Consider the following 23,041-nt stretch of genomic DNA (forward strand, 5'->3'; position numbering starts at 1 on the left):
TCATTGTAGTTTAGTTTGAGGAGGCTTTTAAATTACAAATTCAATTTTTGAATCATTATGGAGCTGATCAGGTGATCCACTTCATTTTGGTTGAGTTTTGGCAGTATGTGGCTTTCAGGAATTGGCCCATTTCTCCTAAGTTGTGATTTTTGGTGTTCTCTTAATGTTTTAATGGCTACAGACTCTGCAATGATATCCCAGAATATGATATTAATATACTCTATATGTATGGTGTTATATTTTTTATATTGATGATTTGTGTCTTCTATTTTTGTCAGTTTTTCCTAAAGGTTTATCAAATGAACTCTTTTGAAGAACCATCTTCTTGTTTCATTGATTTTTCTCTATTGTTTTTCTTTTCTTAATTTAATTAATTCCTGACGTAATTTTTATTATTTCCTTCCTTATGCTTGCTTTAGATTTTGATATTTTTGATTTCCTGAGGCATAGGAACTTAGATTACTTATTGAGATCTTTCCTTTTTCCTTATGTAAGCATTTGGTGTTATAAATTTTCCTCTCAAAATCTCTTTAGCTACATCCCAATATTTTGTTATGTTTTATTTTTGGTTGCTTGTGTGCATTTTTATTTGTTTTGAAGCTTCCTACTTGGCCAATGGATTATTTAGGAGTGTGTTGTTTAATTTTTCCTGTTTAGTTTTCATTGTTTTTGTCTTATTGATTTATAGTTTGAATCCATGACCAGAGATCACACTGTATATAATTTCAATGTTTTTTGTTGTTGTTGTTCTTGTTGGTGGTGGTTTTTTTTTTTTGTTTTTTGTTTTTTGTTTTTTTGTTTTAGATGGAGTCTTGCTCTGTTGGCAGGCTTGAGTGCGGTGGCATGATCTTGGTTCACTGCAACCTCAGCCTCCCAGGTTCAAGCAATTTTTCTGCCCCAGTCCCCCAAGTAGCTGGAAGTACAGGCATGTGCCACCACACCTGGCTAATTTTTGTAATTTTTAGTAGAGATAGGATTTCACCATACTGGCCAGGCTGATCTCAAACTCCTGACCTCGTGATCTGCTGACCTCAGCCTCCCAAAGTGCTGGGATTACAGGTGTGAGCCACTATGCCTGGTATAATTTCAATTTTTAAAAATTTGTTGAAGTGTATTTTGTGGTCCAGGATACGGTCTATCTTAGAATATGTCCCATGGGCACTGGGGAAAAAAATAGTGTATTATTTTATTGCTTTTTGCTGTGTTCTTCATATGTCAATTAGAACCTGTTGGTTGATTGCATTATTCCAATCTTCTATCTTTGCCAGTTTCTACCTAGTGGTTCCATTAGTGGTTGGGAGAGAAGTGTTAAATTCTTGAACTCTAATTGTAGATTTGTCTAGTTCTCCTGTCAGCTCTATTAATTTTTGCTTCATGGATCTTGACGCTTTATTCTTTGGTCCATACACATCCAGGTCTTCCTGGAGAACTGATCTGCTCATCATATATAATAATGATATGTCTCTCTTTGTAGTAATTTCCTTTGCTATGAGTCTACTTTAACAGATATTATTACAGCCACCCTTGATTTTCTTTTATTATAGTATTCCTGGTGTATATTTTCTATCCTTTCACTTTTTACCTGCCTATGTCTGGATTTGATGTGAGTTTCTTGTAAACACCATATAGTTGTGTCACAATGTTTTTATCTACCCTACCAATGTCTACATTTTGTTGATGATAAGGCCACGTTCAGTGAAAGTAATTATTGATTTATTAGTGCTTAAATATTAGTGCTTTTTTTTTTCCTGATTGTTCCATCTGTTTTTCTTGTCTCGCCTTCCTGAGGATCACTTGAATATTTAAAAAATATTCCATCTCAGTTAATTTATAATGTTTTTGACTGTATTTCTTTGTATAGTGTTCTTAGAGGTTGCTGTGGAAATTAAAATACACATAATGTGACTTATCATGGTCTAAGAGTACCAGAATTTCCAGTACTTTGAGTGAAGCATGAAAATCTTACTTCCAGTTGGGTCTCTTTGCCTTCTCTACCTTTTTACATGTCAGTCCTGAGTATCAGAGAGTTTCGTAATTTTTGTTACAGTCATCAAATATGATTTATAAAGCACATGAGGAAAACAATAGTCTGTTGTATGTACCCAGATTTGCTCTTTCCATTGTTTTTTTTTTTCCATCCTGATGCTCCAAGATTTCTTCTTTTATCATTTTCTTTTGTATGAAGAACTTCTTTTAGCCAGTTCTTTAAGCCAGGGACTTTTTAAAGAGTTTTCTTTACTATGAGAATGTCATTTCTCCTTCCTTGCAGAAGGATAGTTTTGCTAGATATAGAATTTTTGGCTGTTGTTTCTTTTCTTTCAGCACTCAAAAAATATTCTGCCACCTTTTTCTGGCCTCCAGGGGTTCTGATGTGAAATTCAGTTATTATAATTGGTATTCCCTTATAGGTAATGTGTTGTTTCTACCAGGCTTTTTTCAAGATATTTTGTTTGTCTTTAGTTTGCAGAAGATTAACTATGATGTGTCTTGGCATGATTTGTGTGTGTGTGTGTATGTGTATTTACGCTGTTTGGGGTTTTTTCAGTTCCATGAATCTATAAGTTGTTTTTGGTTTTTTTTCCAGAATTTGAACGTTTTTACTCCTTATTTTTGGAAATGCTTCTTTAGTCTTGCTGTGTTTTCCCTCTCTTTCTAAGACTCTCATGGTATGAATAACAAATCTTGTGTTAGTGTTCCATAGGTCTCTGAGACCCTGGCTATTTTCATTTTATTCAGTCTATTTTCTGTATATTATTCAAATTGAACAAATGTCATTCACTTAGCCTTAAATCCACTGATTCTATGCTTTATCCAACCTTTATCCAAACCTTTTATGGTTTACCAACTCCACTATTGAGCCCACTGAGAAAATTATTTTCTGTTGTATTTTTAAATTCTGTAATTTCCATTTGATTCTGATATGGTTTGGCTGTGTCTCCACTTAAATTTCACCGTGAATTGTAGCTCCCATAATCCCCATGTGTCATGGGAGGGACCCAGTGGGAAGAAATTGAATCATGGAGGCCAGTTTTTTCCATGCTGTTCTTGTGATAGTAACTAAGTATCACAAGATCTGATGGTTTTATAAAGGGCAGCTCCCCTACACACTCTCTCTCGCCTGCTGCCATGTAAGACGTGACTTTCTCCTCCTTGCCTTCCACCATGACTGTGAGGCCCACCCGCCATGTGGAAACGGGAATCTATTAAACCTCTTTCCTTTATAAATTACTCTCAGGTATTTCTCCATAGCAGTATGAAAATGAACTAATACAGATTCCTTCTCATAACTTCTATTTCTTTGCTGAGATTTTATATTTCTTTATTTGTTTCAAAAAAATTTGTCACTGGTAACTGAAGCATTTTTATGACAACAGCTTTAAAATCCTTATCAGATAATTCTGACATTGGATTCACATCACTATTGTTATCAGTTGATTGTATTTTCTCATTCAAGTTGCATTTTTTAATAGTTCTTAATGTCATGAGTGATTTTCTATAATATCCTTCCCAGTTTGTCTACTATACTGGAAGACTCTGGGGTCTGGTTTTAATCTTTCATTTTAGCAGGATATCACCTTATTTAGGTTTAGACATGGATCCTGGCCTACTTTTGTGGACTGTGGTTCCAATGACAGTTTGAGTTTTAGAGCTTTTGTGGTATTATTTTATTATCTTTGCTTTATCTGGTGCTGCTTGGGATCCCTCTGGTTCTTCCTAGTGTTGCCTGAGGGGATGAAAAGGGCTTCCTCAGGATGGACTACTCAGTGTCTCTTGATAGAGGAGTCTCAGACCTTGGGCATGAAGCAGCTTCTCTGATTGAGTACTGCATTAGTGGCATGTCCCCTTCTCGTGAGGGTCTAAGAATGCTTCCTGGACCGGAGGCACAACTTGTGGTTAGATTCCTCCTTCTGGTTCCCCACAGTCCCCCAATGTCTCTAAGTGGTGAAGGACAGTCTCATGTCCATGAGGCAAACAGGCTTCCTGAACTGGGCTGTTTATTATGAAGGGTTCCTTCTTCCAGTGCCACCTCTCTGTCCCAATACCTCTCAACGGGGAAGGGGAGTCTCTAGCCCAAGGGAAAAGTAGGTTCTTTCCTTGGCCATTTACTAGCAGGTTACTTGATCAGCCGCACTGCAGTTATGCCATCCTCACTTGGGGTAGCCCATAGGACTTCAGTTCAATCCCAGGGAAGACTCAATCTATGTGGGCTGCCATCTGTTGTTTGGTTGGGGGTTGAGAAATGTAACTCTAAGTTGCCTTCTGTTTGGTTTGGGGACATAAGACAACCTGCTACTGTGCTTTACCTTCAGTGCTGGGATCCCAAATCAGCTTGCCTTCCTCTTACAACCTTTCAGAGTTTTTCTTTGGTTGCCTCTTACATTATTTTCGGAGTTTACAGTTGTATTTAATGGGGAGGAACAGAAAGCTATGAATATGTCATTTGTCCAGACCAGAAATCCGAGAGCATATACATATATTTTAATGGCATCATCATATTTCATTATATGACTTTGGATTGGGCTTATAGTCCAAATATAAAGAAACATTTTTTTTATCCAATACTTTACTATTGAAAAATCTCTATAAAACAGTTTTTTTCCCAAATTTTGGGTTCTATATCATAGGGTGTATGATGAGAACAGAAACAGTGTTCAAAGAGTGCAAACATGCTTAAAGTATCTTTAATAGTGCATCTTGATAGTGTGATGATTTCCTACAACTGTGTCACAAACCACCATACACTTTGTGGCATAAAACAGCAGTGATTATGTTTCATAATCTCTCGTGTTGCTGGGCTCAGCTGGGTGGTTTTCACTCAAGGTCTCTCATGGAGTTGTAGTCAAACCATAGCTGAGGTTTCCTTACTCACATGTCTGGTGGGTGATGCTAGTTGTGAGTTGGGGTGTGAGCCATGCCGTTGGCTGGATCACTGACATGAGTTTGTTCTATAAGGCCTGGGATCCAGCATGGTGGTTGATTTCCAAGAGCAAGGGTTCCAGATGATTTCAAGCTGATGCTGTATTGTCTTTTATGATCTAGTTCTGAATGTGATGCAACATCACTTCTACCATTTTCTATTTTTAAGAAGTGAATCCTTAAGACCAGCTCATGTTCTAGGGGAGGAGAACTAGACTTGATGGGTAGAAATGTCAACAAATTTAAATACATGTCTTAAGACCAGTACATATAAAAAGGAAAAGAAGAATGAGTATCTGGCCAGATATGAGAAACCCATGTCAGCTGGAGCTATTATAAGTTGTCAGTGGTCAACTCTGTATGCAAGATAAGAAAAGGAATAATACATCTCATCTACTGCAAGAGGGGGCTTGGCAGGGGAGCTGTGGGAATAACTCTCTGTCATTTGTACATGACACTCAGGAATTATAAAATCTCTTATGAAAAAGTGGCTTCTTTCAACCACATGCAGAATTTTACATTTCTTACTAAATGGGCAGACTATGTTTTTCCAGAAATGTGAGGGTATGAGAAAGAAAATATATGGCTACGGTATGTTTTTCTGCACACCAATGCTTTCATAAGCTATAAAACTGTATTCTATTTCTTAAAGAAATCAATGACAGGGTATTGAATGTAACACTCTGAACAGAACATTTCCAGTGGTATGTAGCATTATAAGAGTACAACAGGGACATTGTGAGATTGAGACTAACATGGCCTAAGTGTTAGAATAGTTTATCCCTTCAATGACTCATGAGAATGTTTTTAGGTAGCAGGAAGGAGGCATGATCTTGTGCTAACAGTTTTTCTCATATATAAAAACTCAGGCTGGGTGCAGTGGCTCAAGCCTGTAATCCTGGCACTTTCGGTGGCCAAGGTGGATGATGACCTGAGGTCAAAAGTTTGAGACCAGCCTGGCCAACATGGTGAAACCCAGTCTCTACTAAAAATGCAAAAACTTAGCCGGGTGAGATGGAAGGTGCCTGTCATCACATCTACTTGGGAGGCTGAGGCAGGAGAATTGCTTGAACTTGAGAGGCAGAGGTTGCAATGAGCCGAGATCGCACCATTGCACTCCAGCCTGGGCAACAAAAGCGAAACTCCATCTCAGAACAAACAAACAAAAAAACAAAAAACAACCCCCCCCAAAAATGTATATTATATGTCCCAATCATATGATTACTGTAGTTTTTGATTGATAATGCACGTATTTTTGTTTTGTTGTTTTGGTTCTGGAGTCTTCTGTCTTTTAGGAAGACTCTATACAACAGGTTTAATAATTAAACTAGACTTGGGTGTAGACAAACAGTAACATGATTCTATCTGTCACTGTACTTTAACTTTTGACCACTCCCCTGGCTTTTTCATCTCCACTAATGCTACATAAAATTCAGTTAGGTTCCTTCAACTTTTAAGGTCATTCTTGGGCAATAAAATGTACCCCCTTCAGTCTCCTAGCTCAGCCTTTTTGTGTCTGGGAAACCTGCAGTGGGGAGTGGGCAGTGGACGATAGTGGCCTCCTTCCCTTTGTTTCTCCTTCCCTCCGTCACTCTCTGACTGTAATTTGGGTCCCTGCAAAGTTGGAAAGGATGAGGGAGGACAGGAAAGGTACACTTGACTGATGCCATTGGATTTACCATTGGACCTTCTGGGTGTGTGTTAATTCTCTTCCTTATCGGAGACTCTTGAGGGTTCTTTGGGCATCCCTTCCTGGTCATCAGGAGTCCCTCACCTGAGCTTCCCTTGAAGTGGGCAATGCCTCTTCCCCTCGTGGCTTTTAGCGCTCTGCTCAGCTCCTATCCTGCAGTTCACCCTCTGTTGGGGTCATCTTGTCCCTGATGGAAGAATCCCTTTAGCAGGTCCACATCTGGCACATAGAGACCTCACTAGACTTTGCCCTGCCCACTCTGGACATATAGGCCATTCAGGTACAGTTCCTTCTCTGCATGACGGACAGGTGTGGGAGTGTAAGCCCCTTTCTGCAGCTCAGTCACAAGTGAGTCAGATGCCTCCTTCCCTATGATATTCTAACCCCAGAGCCACACAGAATACCCCCAGATGGCTTTTTTTTTTTTTTTTTTTTTTTTTTTGAGACAGAGTCTCACTCTGTCGCCCAGGCTGGAGTGCAGTGGCGCGATCTCGGCTCACTGCAAGCTCTGCCTCCCAGGTTCACGCCATTCTCCTGCCTCAGCCTCCCGAGTAGCTGGGACTACAGGTGCCCGCCACCATGCTCGGCTAATTTTTTGTACTTTTAGTAGAGATGGGGTTTCACTGTGTTAGCCAGGATGGTCTCGATCTCCTGACCTCGTGATCTGCCCGCCTCAGCCTCCCAAAATGCTGGGATTACAGGCGTGAGCCACCGCGCCAGTCCCAGATGGCTTTCTTCTAGCCCCCTCTCTTGCCCTGAGGCCCCCACAGGGAGTGGAGATATGGCATACTAACAAGTCTCTCCAGAGAAATTCTCCATACTCTTCTTAATCCATTCCTATATGAGCAGCCTGTCATAGGACCAATGCTGGCTGAAGAGGTTTGGCATCTCTTAGCATGTCCTGAGCATGGTATAGGACCTTAATGAAGGATGTTTGTGTCCTTGACATGTTTCATGCCTGTCTTGGCCTTTGTGATCTCTGCCAAAACTCTGAGCCACAGGATATAGAATCTTTTTCTTTTCTTTTTTTTTTTTTCAGATGGAGTCTCCTTCTTGTTGCCCAGGCCGGAGTGCAGTGGCAAGACTGCAACCACCATCTCTCGGGTTCAAGTGATTCTTGTGCCTCAGTCTCCTGGGTAGCTGGGACTACAGGCGTGCACCACCATGCCTGGCTAATTTTCATATTTTTAATAGAGACAGGGTTTTGCCATATCGGCCAGACTGATCTCAAACTCCTGACCTCAAGTGATCCAACCACCTTGACCTCTCAAAATGTTGGGATTACAGGTATGAGCCACTGTGCTCAGCCTATGCAGTGATCTTAAACATCCAAGGAAGCATGAGCTCATTGCAGAACTCATCTGCCTCCTGAGATCTAGCACTGTAAACGCCCAAGAACTGATAGATTCTGCAGCTTTCGTTTGTAACTAGGACACAAGTAAGGTCTCTGCCACCCACGTCAGAGCTGAATCACAATTGCAGTTCCTTTAATTATAAATATTTAAACATGGATGTAGACGTGTAGAATGATAGAAAATGGAGACTGGGAAGGGTTGCAGGGTTATAGGGAGGGCAGATAGTGGGAAATTACCTAATGGATAAAATGTCTGTTATTTGAGTGACGGATACCCAAAAAGCTCTGACCTTACTACGCAACCTATGCATGTAACAAAATCACACTTGTACCCCATAAATCTGTACAAATAAAAAAAGATTTAATAAAAAGTAAAACAAACAAACAAACAGAAAAACACACCACAAATATTAAATTACTTTTACAAGTGTGTATCAAGGACTCTGTCTTCCAGCCAAATGAATTTTAACTGGGGAAAACTTACATTGACTGTCCCATGGGAATAACTGGAGTTTCAAATAACTCTTGGCAGCTCTCCACTAGGATATTATTTTGTAAATGCCTTTAATAAGGAGACTTTCAGAGGCTGCCACCTAGAAACTCAGCCTAGGGTTGGCAACAGGCAGGCACTTAATCAAGTTGTAAAACATCTTCTAATGTAAAAGCAGAAGAATCAGCGGACAGCTGGCAGGGACGCTGTGCCCTGGCCAGGCTCTGGAAGGCCCTGCTGGGCACTTTTAACAGGTTGCAGCCAAGAAACAAGAAATGGGCCAGCGGTTGCTAGGAGAAGTGCTTGGGTAAACAGAATTCTGGTCCTCCCCGCCTCTTCGTGACATCTTTTCAGCAGATGCAATTTCAAATGGAATGATTGATTCTACCTTTTCTCCCCCCTCCCCACTCTTCAGGCAGAGCCAGCCAACTAGTTTAGACATTTCTATTAGATTAGGAGCCAGGAAATGAGAAAAATCCTGTCTCACAAGGGAGCTCTTCTCAGGTCACATGCATGCCTGGCAGAAATGCAGAGAAATAAACAGGAATGTTTTGTTTGCGGGTCAGGGGACCAAATGAATGACCACTTCTGTAATTTCTCTGTTCCTTCTTCCACCTCATGCTCCCTGTCCCCCTTTGCAACCTTTCTATTCCTGCACAGCCATTCTCTGCAGTCTCTGAACACTGCAATGTTAGAATTATTCATAGGTGCTGGGCATGGTGACTCATGCCTGTAATCTCAGCACTTTGGGAGGCTGAGGCGGGCAGATCACCTGAGGTCAGGCAGATCACCTGAGGTCAGGAGTTCAAGACCACCCTGGCCAACACGGCAAAACCTCACCCCTACCAAAAAATACAAAAATTAGCTGGGGGTGGTGGCACGTGCCTGTAATCCCGGATACTTGGGAGGCTGAGGCAGGAGAATCATTTGAACCTGGGAGGCAGAGGTTGTATTGAGACGAGATAGCACCACTGCACCATAGCCTGGGTTACAGAGCAAAACCCCATCTCAAAAAAAAAAAAAAAAAAAAAGAATCATTCATAGGACCATTAAAGCAATGAATCTTAGAATCACAGAATGTGATATGCTTGATGTTGTGGAATTGAATTAAGCAGAAAGAAGGTAAGCTGTTCATTGGCTGGGTGAGTAGGAAAACTGCCTAGCCTCTCAAAGCCCTGGTTTCCTCATCTGTGAAATGGGAACAATGACCAGAATGATCAAACTGAAGAACAGAGTCACTGCATCATATACCATAGTGGTTAGAATATGGTAAGAATTCAACAACCCCAAACCCCTTTATTTTTTATTTTATTTATTTTATTTATTTATTTTTTAGAGACAGGGTCTTGCTCCATTGCCCAGGCTGGGGTGCAGTGGCATAATCATAACTAACTGCAGCCCCCAACTCCTGGGGTCAAGTGATCCTCCTGCTTCAGTCTCCTGAGTAGCTGGGATTACAGGTACATACCATCAATCCTAGCTAATTAAAAAAAAAAAAGTTTATAGTGATGAGGTCTTGCTATGTTGCCCAGGCTGGTCTTGAACTCAGGGGCCCAAGTGATCTTCCCACCTCAGCCCTGCAAAACACTGGGATTACAGCTATGAGCCGCTTTGCCAGGGTCCACATCCTTTTAAGCTCTATTTTCACAAGCTTGAAATCCTGGAATATTAAAGATTAAGTAAACTAGACACTTGCTAATTCAATTTCCTATACCATTTATTAATGTCCTCTAAACAATATACAGGCTGCCTGTGTTATTCCTCTTAAATATAACATTTAAATTTGAACTTGTCCAGCCCATGCACAATAAGGCAGATCTCTACACAACTAAACATCAGAATAAAAAACCTTTGTTGAGCCAGTCAAAAACAATGAGTCAAAGCCAAGTTCCCTGTTTGATATTCATGCAATTGTTTTTAGAACTAAAGTGAAGAAGTTTGCATTTATATCTACTACATTCTATCTCATCAGGCTTGGCCCATGAGCTCAGCCTGGAGGGATACTATTTCATACCCCTCTATACCCTTCCACATCCAGAGTAGGGAAAAGAATCTCAGGGAATTGCATTGTAAGCCATTGACTGGCGGCATTTGCTGAAGACCATTGAAAGTTCCTTCATGTGACCTATTTCTTGTTTTTTGGCTGCAACCTGCTAAAGGTGCCTAGCAGGGCACAGCGTCCCTGCTAGCTGTCTGCCTATTCTTCTCCTTTTGCATTAGAATGCACTTTCCAACTTGATTAAGTGTCTGCCTGTTGCCAACCCTAGGCTGAGTTTCTAGGTTGCAGCCTCTGAAAGTCTCCTTATTGTTTTTATTTTTTTGAGACGGAGTCTTACTCTGTTGCCCAGGCTGAAGTTCAATGGTGCATCTCAGCTCACTGCAACCTCCACCTCCCAGGTTCAAGTGATTCTCCTGCTTCAGCCTTCCAAGTAGTTGGAATTACAGACAAGTACCACCGTGCCTAGCTAATTTTTGTATTTTTAGTAGAGATGTGGTTTCACCATGTTGGTCAGACTGGTCTCGAACTCCTGACCTCAGGTGATCCTCCCAAGTGCTGGGATTACAGGCATGAGTCACTGCACCCAGCCTGAAAATCTCCTAATTAAAGCCGTTTACAAAATAATGTCCTAGTGGAGACCTGCCAGAAGTTATCTGACTTTCTGTGACACTCCCTTTATCAATACTCTTCTGTCTCTGCTCTGGAAACCTGAAGGCTAGAAAGCAGTGTCCACCTCTCTTGCTTCCGTGACAAAGGGTGCAGGTGACAGCCAGCCCAGGGGGGCCTCTGTGCCCCATTGTTCTTCCATTTGTCAGTAGTGTCTTGGTTCATTTGTGCTGCTGTAGCAAAATACCACAGATTGGGTAATGTATGAAGAATAGAGATTGATATCTCCTGGTTCTGGAGGCTGCGAAGTTCAAGATCAAAGTGCCAGCTGGGGCTACAAGCACATGTCATCATGCCCAGTGAATATTTGAAATATTTTAGAGATGTGACCTTTCTCTGTCACTCAGACTGAGTACAGTGGTACAATCATAGCTCACTGAAACCTCAAACTCCTGAGCTCAGACAATCCTCCTGCCTCAGCCTCCTGTGTAGCTAGGAGGACTACAAGTGTATGCCACCACACCTGGCTAATTTAAAAAATTTTTTCAGATATGGTCTCACTCTGTAGCCAGGCTGGAGTGTAATGGTGCAATCTCGGCTCACTGCAACCTCTGCTTCCTGGGTTCAAGCAATTCTGCCTCAGCACTGCAGGTAGCTGGGATTACAGGCGTCCGCCACCACACCCGGCTAATTTTTGTATTTTTAGTAGAGACAGGGTTTCACTATGTTGGCCAAGCTGGTCTAGAATTCCTGACCTCAGGTAGTCCACCCACCTCGGTCTTCTAAAGTGCTGGGATTACAGGTGTGAGCCACCACACCCAGCCAGCACTGACAATCTTAATGAATATGTCCTCTGATTCTCCAGTGGAACTGGCAGGTATAGGAAACTGGACTCTAATGTGAAGAAGCTAATACCTAAGAATTTAAGATAAATGTTTTAACATGTGGTCTAGTAGAGCTTACCTGAGCTCTGAATTGGGGTCTAGGATCCAGGCCCAGCTATCCTTAGTCATGTTGGTTTTCTTCTTCTTCTTCTTCTTCTTTCTTTTCTCTTGGCTTTGCCCCTAAAGTGAGGACATTTCCTTCTGAAACTCACCATTGAGTTGGCATCGTTGTCTGGAGCAAATATCTGGGGTTCGTCATTTTGCACCAAGAACTTCAGGACATGGACACATGCAAGGAGTTTAGGAGCAGAGGGTTAATAGGCAGAGGAAAGAGAAAGGAGAAAAGCTCTCTCTCTAGTGAGAGAGAAGGACTTCTGAAAAGGAAAAAGACCGGCCGGGCGGGGTGCCCTGGAATTACGGGCAGGCTCGAGGAGGGAGTGTCTGATTTACGTAAGGCTCATGGATTGGTCTGATCAGGTGTTAGGTACACATAGTAGCTAGAAAGGTTGGCTATCCCACCCTAATCTTACTATGCAAATGGACTGTCCCCTTGGCAGGCGCCATCTTGTCTGCTTCTTACTGTACACATGGCTGGCAAAGGGAAGGGAAGATGGCTATTTTGAATATGTCTAGTTTCAGGTACCTTTTTCCTACCATCACTCACCTGTGCAAGCTTCCAGCTTGCTTGTCTCTGTCTGCAGCTTGATTTTACAGGCTCCTCTTTGTTAGAAAATGATTCTGAGGCTGCTTTTCATTAAACAGGGAAACCTTACCAAGGACACCTGCACCCTCACTATCTGCCTAAGTAATTTCTTCTTAACTCCTATATCACCATGATGAGTGATTAGGGCATTGGACAAAATTAGATCATTCTTAGGCCCTAAACACCATATTATCACTATCAAATTCTCCTGGTATTGGCCAGGTGCAGTGGCTTATCTGAGTAATCCCAGCACTTTGGGAGGCCAAGGTGGGTGGATCACTTGAGGTCAGGAGTTCGAGACAAGCCTGGCCAACAAGGTGAAACCCATCTCTACCAAAAAATACAAAAATTAGCCAGACGTGGTGTCATGTGCCTCTAATCCCAGCTACTCAGGAGGCTGAGTCACAAGAATTACTTGAACCAAGGAGGGGGAGGTTGCAGTGAGCCAAGTTCATGCCATTGCACTCCAGCCTGGGCAATAGAGTGAGACTCTGTCTCAAAAAAAAAAAAAAAAAAAAAAAAAATTATCCTGGTATTTCAACTCATTAGTGAATGGTCAAAGTCCTTACCAATGGTTGAACAAGGTAGTGTAAGTTTAGTTCCTATAGAATGTAGCCAAAGAATGACCCTTTGCCCTTTATAATTTTGGAAACTTTGTTTTGGAGGAGGCTTTTTCAGAAACGGACCTTTACCTCCCTTGAGTAATACTCTGTTTAGGTGATCATTCTCCATCTACTTCGAAATGGCTAATTATAGAAAGTTCACTATTGGTAGAAATCCCCATAACATCTCACTAATCCCTAAATTCAACTTTAAATAGAAAAAGGGCTTGTATTCCTATAATTAGGAGTGTTAGATAATGCCTTCGCTGCATGGAGCCACTTTGCATTTCAACTACTCCCTGCTGTGTAGTAGACGACTTTATTGCACATAATACATGCTCAATAAATATGTGTTTAATCTATAAATTCAATGGTGTTGCTTATTGCCCCGAAGTCATGGTGAGTAATATTTATATAATTGGCCAATCATGTCAGGAGTTTTGAAAGATGTATTATGTCAGCATAAGCAAACTGTTTTTTCCTTCAGTTTTCTCAACATTAAAAAAAATAATAATAAACCCTTCCTCCTAGGCATTATAAAAGATGCTGGAGAAAAATAAGATTAATAAATGTCCCTTGATGTTGAAGATCCTAAATTCTCAAGGAAAAGAGAAGGGATATGCACACAGCTGGTTATTTTGGCAACATGACTGAGTCATACAAAGCAATGTACCAAGTGTATACACCACAGGAGAGTGGGAAGCAGAGAAAATGACAATACATAGACACAGAACCAACCCAACACATAGAGGTCAAGGATGATACCACCCCAATGTTGCAATTACTATAACCACGTGTGCTCACTTTACTATCACTCCATTTCTGTCCTCAACCATTGGCATAAGTGGCTCAATGGTTAAAACCATGAAGCACCCTGATTCCCAGCTCCTTGTTTTCCTTGGTGTGGGTAGATACAGAGCCCAGGGCTATGGTCATTGTCAGGCCTGTCAGGCCTCCCAGCCCAAGCCTGCACATATACATCCAGATGGCCTAAGGCAACTGAAGAACCACAAAAGAATTGAAAATGGCTGGTTCCTGCCTTAACTGATAACATTCCATCACTGTGATTTGTTCCTGCCCCACCTTGACTGAAATTCCTTCTCCTGGACAATGAGTCTTAGAAGCTCCCCGACGGAGCACCTTGTGACCCTGCCCCTGCCCACCAGAGAACAACCCTCTTTGGCTGTAATTTTCCACTACCTACTCAAATCCTATAAAACTGCCCCACCCCTATCTCCCTTTGCTGACTCCTTTTTCAGACTCAGCCCGCCTGCACTCAGGTGATTAAAAAGTTTTATTGCTCACACAAAGTCTGTCTGGTGGTCTCTTCACACGGACACGTGTGACATTTGGTGCCAAAACCCGGGACAGGAGGACTTCTTCGAGAGACTGGTTCCCTGTCCTCACCCTCACTCCATGAGGAGATCCACCTACGACCTCAGGTCCTCAGGCCAGCGCAAGGAACATCTCACCAATTTCAAATCGGGAAAGTGGTCTTTTCACTCTCTTCTCCAGCCTCTCTCGCTACCCTCCAATCTCCCTGTCCTTCCAATTCCAGTTCTTTTTTGTTTGGTGGTCTCTTCACACGCACGCGCGTGACAGTCAGCAAACCTGAACCTTGTACATTCTGGCCATTAGCAAACAAGGAACACACCTCCTGTGTTTTAAGCATGGAGCCACAGGGAGAGGTTGGGGGCAAAGGGTTGTCACCAACAAAATCCTCGTCCTCAGAGGACAGAGTCTGGTCCTGAAGACCCACGTAGAATTAAACATGTCAGACACAGAGTAATAAAACCAAAGCAGAGGTATAATGCCTTAATTTATTTTTTTCCAACTGTCAGTTTATTTATATGAAAACTATACAGTAGACACTATTTATTACCTCACCTACAGCCAATTCTCACTTTTTTCCCTAATGAAATCTCCATGCTGAGTGCAGGTAGTAGTATCTCATCCTTTGATCTCAAGAAGGAATGTCCGCCACCCACAATGGGGTGTGAATCACAATTTGTCTGTGCCGGTCATGGTGTGGTAGAGATGCAAGCTGTAACTGTAATCAGATCTACACATCTACTGCTATTGTTGTAGCAGACCTGAGTCTGCTACAAACTTGGGACTGCATTTTCCAGCCCTGTTTGACAAGGGTGGCCGTATGACTACACTCCTGTTGGTGGAACTGGAAATGAAATAATATGTGCAATTTCTGCCTCATTTACTGAAAAGGAAATTTGGGGGTTTAAACTTCTATTCTTTCCATCTTCACACTGTCAGAAAAGGTGATACTCAGAGTGACTTTTGAAGCCATCAGCTTGAATTCCTGAGCTACTATATGGAGTAAAGCTTCCTGTTACCCTGTAATGCACACCTGGAAACTTCTACTACTTATTTATTTATTTTTGAGATAGAGTTTTGCTCTTGTTGCCCAGGCTGGAGTGCAATGGCACGATCTCAGCTCACTGCAACCTCTGCTTCCCAGATTTAAGCAATTGTCCTGTCTCAGCCTCCCAAGTAGCTGGGATTACAGGTGCCCATCACCACGCCTGGCTAATTTTTTGTATTTTTAGTAGACACAGGAATTCACCATGTTAACCAGGCTGATCTTGATCTCCTGACCTGGCGATCTGCCCACCTCGGTCTCCAAAAGTGCTGGGATTACAGTGCCTGGCCAACTAAATCTGTTTAATACCCATCTCCTTAAATATCCCAAAGACATATAAAGGGATTTTGAGGATCCAAAAGTAATACGGGCTAGGCACAGTGGCACACACCTGTAATCCCAGCACTTTGGAAGGCCAAGGTGGGCAGATCACTTGAGGTCAGCTTAGCCAACATGGTGAAATCCCATCACTAGAAAAAATTCAAAAATTAGCCAGGCGTGGTGGTGCACACCTGTAATCCCAGCTACTTGGGAGGCTAAGGCAGGAGGTTTGTTTGGGCTCAGGAGTTGGAGGCTGCATTGAGCTATGATCATACCACTGCACTTCAGCCTGAATGACAGAGCAGGACCCTGTTTCAAAATGAAGAGTATCTTATATTTGTGACATTGTATTCTGTGTGTCTTTGTTTCACCATGATTTGAAAGTATTCATGAGTCCTCTAAGAGCTAGTTTTTCCTAGTGCTATTTAATAGTATGGATTTTTTCATCTACCGGAGTGCAGAAAAGGCATTTACTTTTTTTATTTTTTTTTCAAATAAAAAATGCCTGTCTCCATGAATCAAGTGCATTCTTGATACTTGAAAACAGTTTTCAGGCGCAATCCCTCTGCCAAGGATTCACAAGTTAATAAGTTTTGTGGCAGGCATATTCATTCCCCTTGCCAGGAAAGTCCTGAGTAATGCTTTGGAGGAAGCAGTCGCTGACTTCGGAAATGCTGCCCTTCTGTGGGGTCAGGTGGAGAGAGGTGCCTGCATCAAGCTGCCTGCCACTGGCTGCCTTCAACTTCTGGCTGGCAGAAGTTGAAATTCTCAGTAAGTGACATCTTGATGTGCTGGAAAGCAGGTTAGCCATGAGAACACAGGGACAAACAATGAGGGATTCAGGAGATCATTAGAAGACAGCCTTCAGGGCCGGGCGAGGTGGCTCACATTTGTAATCCTAGCACTGTGGGAGGCCGAGGTAGGTGGATCACCTGAGGTCAAGAGTTCGAGACCAGCCTGGCCAACATGATGAAAACCTGTCTCTACTAAAAATGCAAAAAAATCAGCCAGGTTTGATGTCAGGCACCTGTAATCCCAGCTACTCAGGAGGCTGAGGTAGGAGAATTGCTTGAACCCAGGAAGTAGAGGTTGCAATGAGCTGAGATCGTGCCATTGTACTCCAGCCTGGGCAACAGAGCAAAAACTTCATCCAAAAAAAATAAAAGAAGAAGACAACCTTGCAGTGGCAGAAGGGAGTGCAATGTTGAGAGGAAACGATGAAAGACAACTAAGGCTGGGTTCCAGCCCCAAGGTTCAGCTGTGATGCCAATTTCTTGATGCAAAGTTTGCTGAGGCACTTGATGGGGTGGAGTAAGAAAGTAAAACCCAGGACCAGAACAAGGAGGTGGTGAGCCAGGTCAGATTTAGGAGATCAACAGGAAACAGCAAAAGATGGTGCATGCAGGTGAATATTTAATATTTTCGCTCTATTTTATTTTATATTATATTTTATTTTTTGAGACAGGGTCTCACTCTGTTGCCCAGGCTGGTGGACAGTGGCACAAGTGCTACTTGGGAGGCTGAGGCTGGAGGATGACTTGAGCCCAGGAATTCCAGGCTGCACGGCTCACTGCTGGCTCACTGTAGCCTCCAATTCCTGGGAATACAGGCATGCACCACCACACTCAGCTAGTATTTTTATTTTTTGTAGACCTGGGGATCTTACTATGTTGCCCCAGCTGGTCTCAAACTCCTGGCCTCAAGCAATCCTCCTGCCTCGGCCTCCCAAAATGTTGGGATTATAGGTGTGAGCCACTGTGCCCAGCTGAATATTTAATTAAAAAGCCCAAGTCTGAATATACATTGCTAAGGCAGGAATGGGTGGACATTAAACGGCCCAGTTAGAGGCAGGAACATAATCCAATGTGGGACTTACTGAGGCCTAACTCAAAGTGTGAACACAGGCATAGGATGACACTCTACTAAACAATTAGGTCAACAGGAGTAGGTTGTGGAAAGACAGTTTGGTCTGGGAATGGTTGCTCAGAGCAGGACCCAGGCAGGGCTCCTCAGCATGTGCTGGGCTGGTCATATCTTCTCTTCATACCTGAGCCAGCCTGCAGAACCGTGAGATCTTTTTTTTTTTTTTTCACTGAGTCTCCCTCTGTCTCCCAGACTGTAGTGCAGTGGTGCACTCTCAACTCACTGCAACTTCTGCCTCCCGGATTCAAGGATTCTCCTGCCTCAGCTGCTAGTTTATTCCTCTGTTCCTGGTTCCTCTAAGTCTTCCTCTGGTATTGCATCCCTAGCCTTTGCTACCTAACAGGCCACCCCAAACATTAGGGCCTTAAAACAATTATAACGGCCGGGCTCAGTGGCTCATGCAGGTAATCCCAGCACTTTGGGAGACTGAGGCAGGCAGATCACGAGGTCAAGAGATTGAGCCCATCCTGGCCAACATGGTGAAACCCTGTCTCTACTAAAAATACAAAAATTAGCTGGGTGTGGTGGCAGTGTGCGCCTGTAGTCCCAGCTACTCAGGAGGCAGAGGCAGGAGAATCGCTTGAATCTGGGAGGTGGAGGTTGCCGTGAGCCCAGATCACACCACTACACTCCAGCCTGACCACACAGCGAGACTCTGTCTCAAAAACAAAAACGAAAACAAAATTACACTTCTGTGCATTGGGTACAGGTTTATTTTGGTGATTTTCCTGGGCTCTTTCATCTGGCTATAATATTTTTTTCTTTTTTTTAATTGTGCTAAAATACACACAGCTTAAAATTTACCATCTGATAGGGTTTGGATGTGTGTGTCCTCCAAATCTCATGGTGAAATGTGATCCCCAATGTTGGGGGAGGGGTGAGATCTGGCAGGAGGTATTTGGGTCGTGGGGGCGGATCCCTCCTGAATGGCTTGGTGCCCTCCCCATGGTGATGAAAGAGCTCTCATTCTGTTAGTTCACCCAAGAGTTGTTGTTTCGTGGAGCTGGCACCTCCTTGTCGCTCTCTCTTTCTTGCTCCCTCTCTCTCCCTCTCTTGTTCTCTCTCTCTCCAGGTGATGTTCCTGTCTGTTCTCTTTTCACCTTCTATCATGAGTAAGTTTCCTGAGGCCTCACAAGAAGCCTAGCAGATGCTAGTGTCATGCATGTACAACCTGCAGAACCATGAGCCAAATAAACCTCTTTTTTTTTTTTTTGAGACAAGGCCTGGCTCTATCACCCAGGGTAGAGTGCTGCAGTGATGGAATCATAGCTCACTGCAGCCTCAAACTCCCAGGCTCAAGCCATCCTCCCACCTCAGCTTCCCAAGTAGCTGAGACTACAAGTGTGCACCATACCTGGCTAATTGTTGTATGTTTTGTAAAGATAGGATTTCACCATGTTGCCCAGGCTGGTCTCAAACTCATGAATTCAAGCAATCCACAAGCTTCAGCCTCCCAAAGCACTGGGATTGCAGGTGTAAGCCTCTTTTCTTTGTAAGTTATCCAGCCTCAGGTATTCCTTTACAGTATGGCAAAACAGACTAACTCACCAGTTCTTTAGTGTACATTTTGGTAATATTAAATACATTTATAATGTACAATCTTTATCACTATCCATTTCCATAATTCTTTTCATTTTAAAAACTTAAACTTTAGGCCTGGCATGGTGGCTCATGCCTGTAATCCCAGCACTTTGAGAGGCCGAGGCAGGCAGATCACAAGGTCAGGAGTTCGAGACCAGCCTGGCCAACATGATGAAACCATGTCTCTACTAAAAATACAAAAATTAGCCAGGCGTGCTGGTGGGTGCCTGTAATCCCAGCCACTCAGGAGGCTGAGGCAGGAGAATCGCTTGAAACTGGAAGGTGGAGGTTGCAGTGAGCCAAGATTGCGCCACTGCACTCCAGCCTGGGCAACAAGAGTGAAACTCCATCTAAAAAATAATAAATTAATAAAATGAAATAAATTAAACTTTATATACATTGAACAATAACTCCTCATTTTCCTGTCTCCCCTGTCCCTGGAAACTGCCAATCAACTTTCTGTCTGTATGACTGTGACTACTCTAAGTACCTCATGTAAATGGAATTATACAGTACTTGCCTTTTTGGAACTGGCTTATTTCACTTAGCATTGATGTCCTTAAGTTTCATCCATGTTGTATCATGTGTTGGAATTTCCATTATTTTTAAAGCTGAATGATATTCCATTGTATATATATACTACATTCTATTTATCCATTCATGTGCAATGGACAGTGGGGTCATTGTAAATAATTCTGCTATGAACATGGCTGCAGAAGGATCTCTGTGAGTCCCTGCTTTCAGTTCTTTTGGGTATATAACCAGAAGTAGAATTGCTGCATCATATGGTAATTCTGTTATTTATTTATTTATTTATTTATTTATTTATTTTTTGAGGTGGAGTCTCTCTCTATTGCCCAGGCTGGAGTGCAGTGGTGCGATCTCAGCTCACTGCAACTTCCGTCTCCCAGGTTCAAGCAATTCTCCTGCCTCAGCCTCCCGAGTAGCTGGGGTTACAGGCACCCACCACCATGCCCGGCTAATTTTTGTATTTTTTAGTAGAGGTGGGGTTTCACCACGTTGGCCAGGCTGGTCTTGAACTCCTGACCTCAGGTGATCTGCCCACCTCTGCCTCCCAAAGTGCTGGGATTACAGGCGTGAGCCACCATGCCCGGCCAATATTATTTTTAATGTTTCCAGGAACCAGCACATTGCTTTTCAAAATGGCTGTAGCATGTTACATTCCTACCAATAGTTCACAAGGATTTCAGCATCGCACACGGCTGTAATTTATGGGGGTATCAATTGCACAAGAAGGTCCAAGCTGGCCTCACTCACAGGTCCAACAGTTAGTACTGGCTGTTAGCCAGGCATCTAAAATTCCTCAATGGTGCCTGTGTCAGTCTTGGTATTCCAAGCAGATGCCAAGTCTGGATTTATTAGAGAAAACTCTAATAGGAGTGTATGAGATTTATTAGAAGAAACTCCTGCAAGGGAAAATGGGAAGGAAGCCAGAGGAGTCCAGGAGAGTCATCAGACCACAGTGCAAGTCTAGCACCAGGGGAGAAGGGAAAGATGGGAACACAGGCAGGGCAAGACTTCGCACGAGGTTCTGCAAAAGTTTCTGCAAAGCTGATGGGGAGCCCATGACAGGAGTGGTGCATTTCCCAGGAGTGGGCTTGCCTGAGAATCCTGCCATACTCAATCACCGTCTGGGAGCAGTGAGGAAAGAGTGGCCTCGGTGGAAACACGGTGATTGGTAGATTTCTGAGAGCAGCAGCTGGGTCACTGGTCAACTCATTCCCCTGTGCTCCAACATCTGAGGAAGAAAAATAGGAAAGGGATGGGTGTAAAGAACTGTGCTTGCTTTGTAACTTCATCCCATTCACAAGAAGGCAGAACGGCTTCTCTTTACACATAAATTATCACTGTGTATTGCAGTAGGCCCCTGCCAGGGATCCTTCCTCCCTGGCTATCTGCTGCACCCTCCAGTACCACTCAAGGCCACTATTCAAATGCCATCCTCTGCATAAGCCCTTCCCTGATGGCTCATTTAAAATTTGAAACACCTCTTCCCCAGCCACACTTCTTGCCCTACTTCCCTGACTTGTTTATTTCTATGACAGGTGTTGCATTCTATATATTATGATTCATGTTTGGCTCCTTCACTAGAATATCAGTTCTACAACTGCAGAGGTTTGTCAGTTTTATTCAGTGTTATATCCCTACCATTTACAAGTGGGATGGCCAAAGAATGTGCTCAATGAAACTGATTTTTATTGAATAAAGAATAGTAGCTCATGTCTGTAATCCAACACTTTGAGAAACCAAGATGAGAGGATCGCTGGAGGCCAGAAGTTTGAGACCAGCCTGGCCAGCATAGCAAGACCCTATCTCTAAAAATAAAATGTTTTTAAATCTGCTAAGCATAATGACAAATACTTGCTTTAGCCCAAGAGTTTCAGGCTGCAATGAGCTATAATCACACGGGCACTTCAGCTTGGGTGACAGACGAGACTTCATCACTAAAAAAGAATAAACAAAAAAAGAATGTAAAGAGTCTATGATCTATTATGCACTGTCCTGTGGACTCTATTCATGAATCTATCATCTGTCTATCTACTTATCTATCTATCTATCCATCCATCCATCCATCTACCCATTCATCCATCTATCCATTTATCCATCTGCCTATCTATCACCTATCCATTCATCCATCCATTTATCCATTCATCCATCCAACTATCCATCTAGCTATCTATCCATTCATCTGTGCATCCATCCATCCACCATCTATCCATCCATTTATCCATTGATCCATCCATCCATCCATCCAGTCATCCATCCATCCACCCACCCACCCATTCATCCATCTATCTATCTATCTATCTATCTATCTATCTATCTATCTATCTATCTATCTATCCATTTATCCATCCATCCATCCGTCCATCTATCTATCTGTTTATATATAGTCTTATGCAATTTATATATAATCTTATCCATTTATATATAATCTTATACAATTTTTTCTCTATTGTTATCCTTCAATGACTAAGAGTCAGAACAGTCATATAATGTGTATGGGATCACTCAATTGTGAGTGATGATGGACCTTGGATGGGAACCCAAGCCTGTCTCCAAATTGACTGTATTTCCCAGTAACATGCATGGCCTCATTACAAAGATGAAGATAGAAAAAATGAGTAAGGGAGTGAGGGAGGAGGAAGGAAGCAACACAAACACATATACCTAATCCCTGCTAAATTCAAGTGGAGTATTAAGAGTCTCATAACTAGAAAACCATCTTGACTGTTTTTATTGTTTTGTTTACCCACTGAAATGTCCAACACTTTAGCATAGTTTCAACAAAGCGCATTTAACGATGTGCCTACATTATAAATGCACAGGGAGAATCTTCATGCATTTGAGTGATTTCTCCTTAGGAATCGCACATCACTGTCATCTCCATCTGGGTGGCTTCTCTGAGCTGTAAATAGATGAAAGAACTGCAAGACTCCGCACTTGCTAGTCCGCCTGAGGGGAGAAGGCGAATGCTCCCCAGCAAATCGGAGCTCCTTTCAATCCTTCCTAAGGAAATGCATGATTAATGAGCCATTTAGAACACATGCCGGAATCCACAGGCTTTCTAAG

General features: G+C 42.6%; 2 long non-coding RNA genes across 2 annotated transcripts in view; one reads left to right on the top strand and one right to left on the bottom strand.

Moving 5' to 3' along the window:
- Nucleotides 1-23,041, top strand: part of LOC139362951 (uncharacterized) — a 147,659-nt gene that overhangs the window by 92,954 nt on the left and 31,664 nt on the right. The gene's annotated exons all lie outside the window — the stretch shown is intronic.
- Nucleotides 20,826-23,002, bottom strand: LOC105466351 (uncharacterized). The gene is made up of 3 exons (XR_011621725.1): nucleotides 22,783-23,002; nucleotides 21,834-21,912; nucleotides 20,826-21,206 (listed from the first exon to the last, which is right to left on the bottom strand). It is a non-coding gene; the product is annotated as an uncharacterized lncRNA (long non-coding RNA).

The sequence above is a fragment of the Macaca nemestrina genome, chromosome 4 (genome assembly GCF_043159975.1).
Source record: "Macaca nemestrina isolate mMacNem1 chromosome 4, mMacNem.hap1, whole genome shotgun sequence".
Lineage (NCBI taxonomy): Eukaryota > Metazoa > Chordata > Mammalia > Primates > Cercopithecidae > Macaca > Macaca nemestrina.